Below are 6,828 nucleotides of genomic sequence, written 5' to 3' on the forward strand. Positions count from 1 at the left end.
TTATTTTCCCACAGCCTAAATGAAGGTGAACCGAGTAAATTTGGCAAAGAGCACGAGTCAGATGCCATTTCCCACAGCAGTGTGGTATTTTCCTCTGGGAATAAAACATTTTCCTTAAACTACTGTTTATAACTCTTATCAGTTCAACAGCAATAGAGCCATCAAGTCCAATATCTTGTGGAAAAAAGTCAAGGTCAACAAGTACTTGCATTTTCGTTTATCTTTAGCTGCAATTGCTACTGACATTCAATTGGGTAATAAACATGAGGACTGTCAAATGCTCTCAGCAAACAGGTGATCCAAAAGCTATCACGGAGAAAGAGGTTACTGCCAGGTAATCAAACAATTCTGGTGCAACAATTATGACTGGAGTGCATTCATTTACAGAAGCAATCACCTGTCAAATTTGAATGACTATTGTCAAACCATTCCCACCAGCGGGGTAATAAAGGTGAGAAAATACAAACTATGCCTGCTTTCTAGTTCTTACCCACACAAGCACACCCACATTAGGAAGACCTGCCGGAAAAAAGAGTAAATCAAAAATCTGGTAAGTATCTTATTTCCTGCCTTGAATTAAAAAATTACTTTAACAGAAAAACCAGAGGAGATCAGTGGTCCAAGCTGCTCAATCTCATGTCTCTCTCTCACAGTAGCAATAATGGACGTTTAGAAAAACCGCATAAAAACCAGGGTTATGCAGAATAGCCTACCCTGTAACTCGGACAACCGGCCCTTCAGCAGCTTCCTGAGCTGGGGTTGCAAGCGGACCACCCTTTTTCATAGCTATAGAAGGACCTATTTTCCATGAGTCTGTCTAATCTCTTTTTGACCTCTGCTCACCTCCACAGCATACAACACCGATGAATTTTATGCAAGATGCAAAACGTGCAAAAACACCTTTTTGTTGATTTTAAACCTGCCAACGCTACGGAAAGCTCCTGTGTTGTGAAACCTGGTGAATACGCACGCCTCGTTCTTGCACTGTGGGACATGCACAGGCTTCATCCACTTTCCCCATATACAACTCGTTATTTTAAAGACTTTTGCTCCAACCTTAGTCATCTTTTCTTTTTCCCCAGCATTTCACGTGAAAGGTAAGGAAATGGCTTAGGCAAAGCAGCCACCGCCACACCCTTGTTGCATCACTAATCCGGAAGCAACGTGCATTTATTATAGGTTTATATTCATTGCAATAAAAGCGCTCTCAAAAGTGGTGGTCGCCTCAGAAGCACTGCTTTGCCTTTTTAACCACTGATCTTGAGATGCCAGTGACACACGCCAGAGCCTCCCACTGCTGTCTCATTACGCAGCAAAAGGCTCTGGTGATGCCACGAGACCCGGAGAGACCAACCGGGCTCCGAGGGAGCCCCACAGGGCCCTGCTGGCTGCCAGAACACCCAGGGGGAAAAACCTGGCATAAAATCACCAGCCTTCTCAACCAAGCCATGCCAAAGCAGTCTGCACAGCGCAAGACTCAAGCGCTGCTAAAAAGAGGCCTCTCGGCAACCCCAAACTTCAGAGCTATTTCTATGACCACCTGCAACGAAGATTCGCTCCTCCGCTCCATCCGGGAAGGAAAGCGAGACGCCATTTCGACGGGCACCTGAGTTTTTAGACAAGTGTAAGACGTGAATCGGCAAGGCGGCGTGTCCCGCCCCTGTTCGCTGCTGCCTGGCTGGAGCTGCGGGTGTTCGACACTCGGTAATGCTCATTTTGGGGGCCTGCAAAAGCTCCCTGCGGCTGACGGGTGGCTGGTTTCAGGATCGGGGCCATATCCTTGCATGCCCATCCACACGCACGCAGACTTGTGCAAGGCCACACAGAAGTTTAACGGGAGAGAGGTTTATAATTTTAGATCGCTTGCCAAAATAAGGGCGGGAGGGGGGAAGTCTCCAACACATGAGTTTTGCTGCTTGATTACAGACAGGCTTAGAATTCAGGAATATTTGTATTTCCATAGCCACTTTAAATGTAAACAGTTCCAAAAGTAATTTTCCCTGCTTTTGCTCTGCCAACGATGGCAACAGCTTCAGCCTAAAAAATCTGCCATCTCACATGATCGACTCTCCTCCCAGTTTGAAGCTCTTCCTAAGCAAAGACTGAAAGTCACTCTGAACTGGGCTGAAATGTTTGTGCTGCTTTTGAAACGCTTATTATCTTTGGGGGCTGACCTGAAAAACAAGTTGCTACTTACATTGAGAAATTCAGGTTTCTCCTAAAAGGCGAAGGGAAGCAAGAAAGGTTTTTACAAGGAAAGGGATTATTTTATGACTACGCTACCTACAATGTAGGCAAAACGAGGAACATTATTTAGGGTTACTTCTGCCAAGTCAAAAAAAGCTCTGTTAACAGGAGACTTTCTGAGCTAACGTGAACTACTAAGACAAATCCTAGGACCAGAAATAGATTGCTGTTCAAACCCCGACACGCGCAGCCCCACACTTCAAAACAAGGACTGCCTATGCTGCACCATACTGACAGCGTAACCCTGCGCAGCTCAAGCACAGAGACTTAACACATCTCAGATCTCACTTTAACAGCTGAATAAGGCTGATGAGATGGGGGAAAAAAAAAACAGGAGGAGGAAAAAAACAGTTTCACGCCCTCCGGCTTTAGAGCAGAATGATAAATTGACATCATGTTGTTATGAGCATAATCCTCAACTACTCAATCACTGTTAAAAAATAAAACATGATCCTGAGGAGATAAAAATAATTAATTCTGGAGCTGCTGAAGAACATGCATCTACACGGAGAGTTCCAAACCCGGACCAACTGTTTAAGTTTCGTGCTCAAAATTAAAAAACCATGTATGTGTGTGTGTATATGCATATACATATATACACACACACTTTTTTTTAAATCTCATATCTCACATCAAAGCAAGAGGCACAGGTGCACACTCTGCTTTAAAGCAAAACAAGCGCTGCCGCTCAATGGGAAAGAAAGCGAGGAAAAAGAGATGGCTTAGCCTTCGAGAGCAAACCGCTACCCCCTCCTTTTTTAAAAACAAGCCCATTAGGTTTAATTCAAGAGCCACAATATATAAATAACCTGAAAAACACTGGGAACAGCCCCTGTTGACTAATGCCCCTGTCTTTTTCAATCGAGGGTCACATCTAGTCTAACCAGTCGCATGATAATGGCATCAGAAAAGGTCAATCAAAGACGAGCCGGAGCTTCCCCTGCCTGGCTGACCTTCGGCGCTGGGGACAAATTGCTATCAGTCAATGTCAGCTAATGACAGCAGCTCTTTGGCTAATCAATTGTTCTAAAAATGATCAAGAAAACTACTCACAGGACAGCTCATTTTCACATCAATGCCTGTGAAGTATGAAAAGCTCATTTTTTGAGTTTTTAATAAGCTCATAAGTAAAGCAGTTACTTGGTAACAGGGGTCACCTTACCGAAAAGACAGAACCTTTGTCTGCCTTTTACATATTCTTTTATTACCATATTATAGTAAAAAATATGCCGGGCTATTACAGTGCCAGAGGACTACATATTAAAGCAGGCGATACTTCATACATTTTTCTTTTCAGATAAATACTTCTGCATTTTGGGGAGCTCTGTTTGGATGTAAATAATCGGCGCTTCGCTTTGCATGTGTTTAAACGCAAAGCAATCAGCGCCGGGCCCGGCGCACAGGTGACATGTCCACTCGCTATCCACGCCAGCCTCACGCGAGACCCCGGCTGCAGCACCCGGCGGGCAGGTCAGAGCCAAGAGCGGCAAGCCCGGGCACTGCTGGCGCCTGCTGAAGAGCGTTGGCCAACGCATGTTGGCCAACATGTTGCACGACACTGAAGCTGTCGTGGAAGGAAGTGATAAATGAAGCGTCAGAGCAGTCAACGAAGGGCAGAGGTGAAGGGGCGCTGCACCCCAAACTCCACACGCGACAAGCTCTGTAAGAGGCCTGACCAGTGGGCTCTGGCCCCCCTACCCCATCAGTCACGGGCCAGCCGACCGCTCTAGCGTCCGCCCCGGCCCTCCTACGGCTTTGCTTCTCCGTGTAAAAAGGTGAGTGGGGATATAAATGGTTGCTCCCCCACTCCAGCCAGCCTCCATGGGCATTAGGAAAAAAAAAAAAAAGACTTTGGCTTAAAAGCAACTACAAGATCGTTACTCAACAACCTTCTGGTCTGACTATTTAAAAAAAAACAAAACAAAACACCTACGGTAATATCCCAAGTAAGATTCTTTCACAGTTAGAATACACAGCAAAAATAAAACACCGCGCTGCCACGAGCTCAGCTTCGCCCAGCTGCACCTAAGGACTCGCTTCTACTTTTTTAATAGAATTTTGTGAGTTATTTCTCCACTGTGTAAATTCAGCTCTCTTTGCACCATTTAGAAACGGACCTCCAAAGGCCCTTTGTCATAAGTACTCAGCAACGGGGAAACAGCCCTCTACACTTTTTCATAATATTATTCTGCATTCCTGTACTATAACTATGACACAATACCGAGCCTTTATAAGCGGTCGTGTCGACGTGCTCTGCAATAACATACCCTGCTGTTCAGCGGCACGAGACTTCGGAGCAGCTCCCTAGCAGTTAAATATGGATTTACACAATAGATTGTAACGGAGTCATTGCTATCTACTAAGTAAATAAATTTGCATGATAAAAAAGGCTTTTCAATGTTTACATGCAAGAGCATCTCTCCTGTTTTCCAAGGTAATCACTCCACGCATTTTGTACACAGGGCCATAAATGAGTTTAAAATGCACTTTGTAGGGATTAAAAGAGCAGCTGTGAATCAGGTAAAGAACAGAAGCTTTTAAAAAGTCCCCAAATAGACTTTAGCACAGTCTGGGTTAAGAACTAAGTGTTCACATGAAGGAGAAAGCTCTTGTTAAGGGGCCTGGGCTTTCTAGTCTGCAGGCACCTCTGGAAATGCAAAGTGCACCCTCCCACCCTCGTGACACCTTTAGCACCCGTCCACCTTTGCATGCAGGTGCTAGGCCAGACCCCTCCTCCGGACACGCCACGGACTGCAGCACCTTCACCTGCACCACCCGTCTCATGGGCGGCACCTCAGCGGTTCTAAACAACCACCCATTCAGTCCAAGCAAAATCAGAGCAAAATAAACCCCCCTGGATCATTAGAGCAGCCCTGAGAACCTCTCCTCCTCCGCAACGCAGCCCCAAGCGGCTCATTAGAAAGCTGGTGCAAACAGGTGATTTCACCTGTCCTAGGAAGGGAAAATAGGTCATGGGAACAACCTAAAAATAGACTGTTTTAAAAGGGTTATACTTTTGGTGATTAAAATTTTTTTTTAATGCCAAATGCATTCTTGACAGATGGATCCAAAAAGAATTTTTTAAAATCCTAAAAATAGGGAAGCCCATAATATACTGAAAAGATGTCATGCAAGCTATGCGTTCTGAGCTAAATGCTGTGCTCGTGAGAACGAAGGCACGCGGTCACCATCCCTTCACCCCTGGCTGGGGTACTCCTAGCCCTGCCGGAGCACCCGGCTGCCGCGGCACTGCCATAAGGAAAAGTGGCCGGCAGAGGCGAGTACGTGCATTTGGCCATGGTGTTGCCAATCCTCGCATCAGGCCTCGGAAAAAAAAACTAAGCTCAGCTTGCAAATCGTGACATTTTTAAGTTAACAAATGTAGTTAGGGAGAGGCAGGGTATTTCGCTGTCTTCCCCCCCGCCCCTTCTCCTTTTGGTCTGTCAGGATCATGTTTACGACTTTTTTATCCTTGCTCAGGAAGGCAAAAACCGTGCTTTTTCTATATATGGTGTATAGAGAGGCGTGGGTGTGTTTAAACAAATGAGATTTGGTCAGAGGCTCAGAATTTGGCGTGCTCTGAGCTGACACAACGTACAAGGCTCTGCAGAACCACTGCTGCTCTTCCCGCATCCTGCTTCCTCGGGAAAAAGGACATTTCCATAGGCAGAAGCAGCCTGCGTGCAAGTCCCGGCAACAGAGACCCTCGGGCCAGGCTCCTCGGAGGGTGCGTGCACAAGAGGGGACACCTCGGCTCGCGTCACTGGTGGCCTTGCCACAGAAACACGATGGGGCATCAGCTCTGAAGCCCTTAGGCCCTTCTGAAAACCCTTCCTTTCTGCGCTTACACGCACCTTGCTAGGAAGCGGCCCAGAATGACGTCGATCAGCTCTCAGAAATGACTGCCATTCTGGACTGATAAAATGCCTCATTTAGGGGAAAACACAGCCTGAAATTACTAAGAAGCGTGGTAGGAACCGAGAAGCTCAAAGCACCCAAGCGGTTTAGGAGCATGTTGAAAACTCCCTCCACAGACCTTTGGTACACACATCTGCACATATATGCACATGCACATATATGCATGAACACACACACATCCTTCTAATAAACGAACAGCCCTAGTTGACTACAAAAAACTCCCTCTGAACACCAAGGTTTAGTTCAAAGCGCATTTTTGCAGCAACTTTTGCACCCTTAAAAATAGCAGGGATTTAAAGTTTGCTCTGAAAGTAAGGGGCTCTAATGAACATGTTGACACCACTTTTAACGACAGCATTGTGAACAGCAACACTATAATATATACGTATACATACTTGAAAGAAAAAAGGCCCCTTGAATTTATGTTGCATATCATTTTCCAGTAAAAGTCAGAGGTCAGAAGGTTACCAGTTTCTGCCTCAGCTCTGCAACAGTTTACTATTCCAGGCCCCATTTTTACTAGGCTATACTTGTGATGAAGTCAGCAACTTTTCTTTAAACAATAAAGTGTCTCAAATACTTAAAATTCTGTAAAGATATGTTATTCACAATGTACGTTATGTCCACGCACATAAAAAATTAAAATATACTGTTTTGGTTTAA

General features: G+C 45.4%; 1 protein-coding gene across 6 annotated transcripts in view; it reads right to left on the reverse strand.

The window, feature by feature from the left end:
• Positions 1-6,828, reverse strand: part of MEIS1 (Meis homeobox 1) — a 103,277-nt gene that overhangs the window by 70,132 nt on the left and 26,317 nt on the right. The gene's annotated exons all lie outside the window — the stretch shown is intronic.

This window comes from Dromaius novaehollandiae, chromosome 3 (assembly GCF_036370855.1).
Source record: "Dromaius novaehollandiae isolate bDroNov1 chromosome 3, bDroNov1.hap1, whole genome shotgun sequence".
NCBI lineage: Eukaryota > Metazoa > Chordata > Aves > Casuariiformes > Dromaiidae > Dromaius > Dromaius novaehollandiae.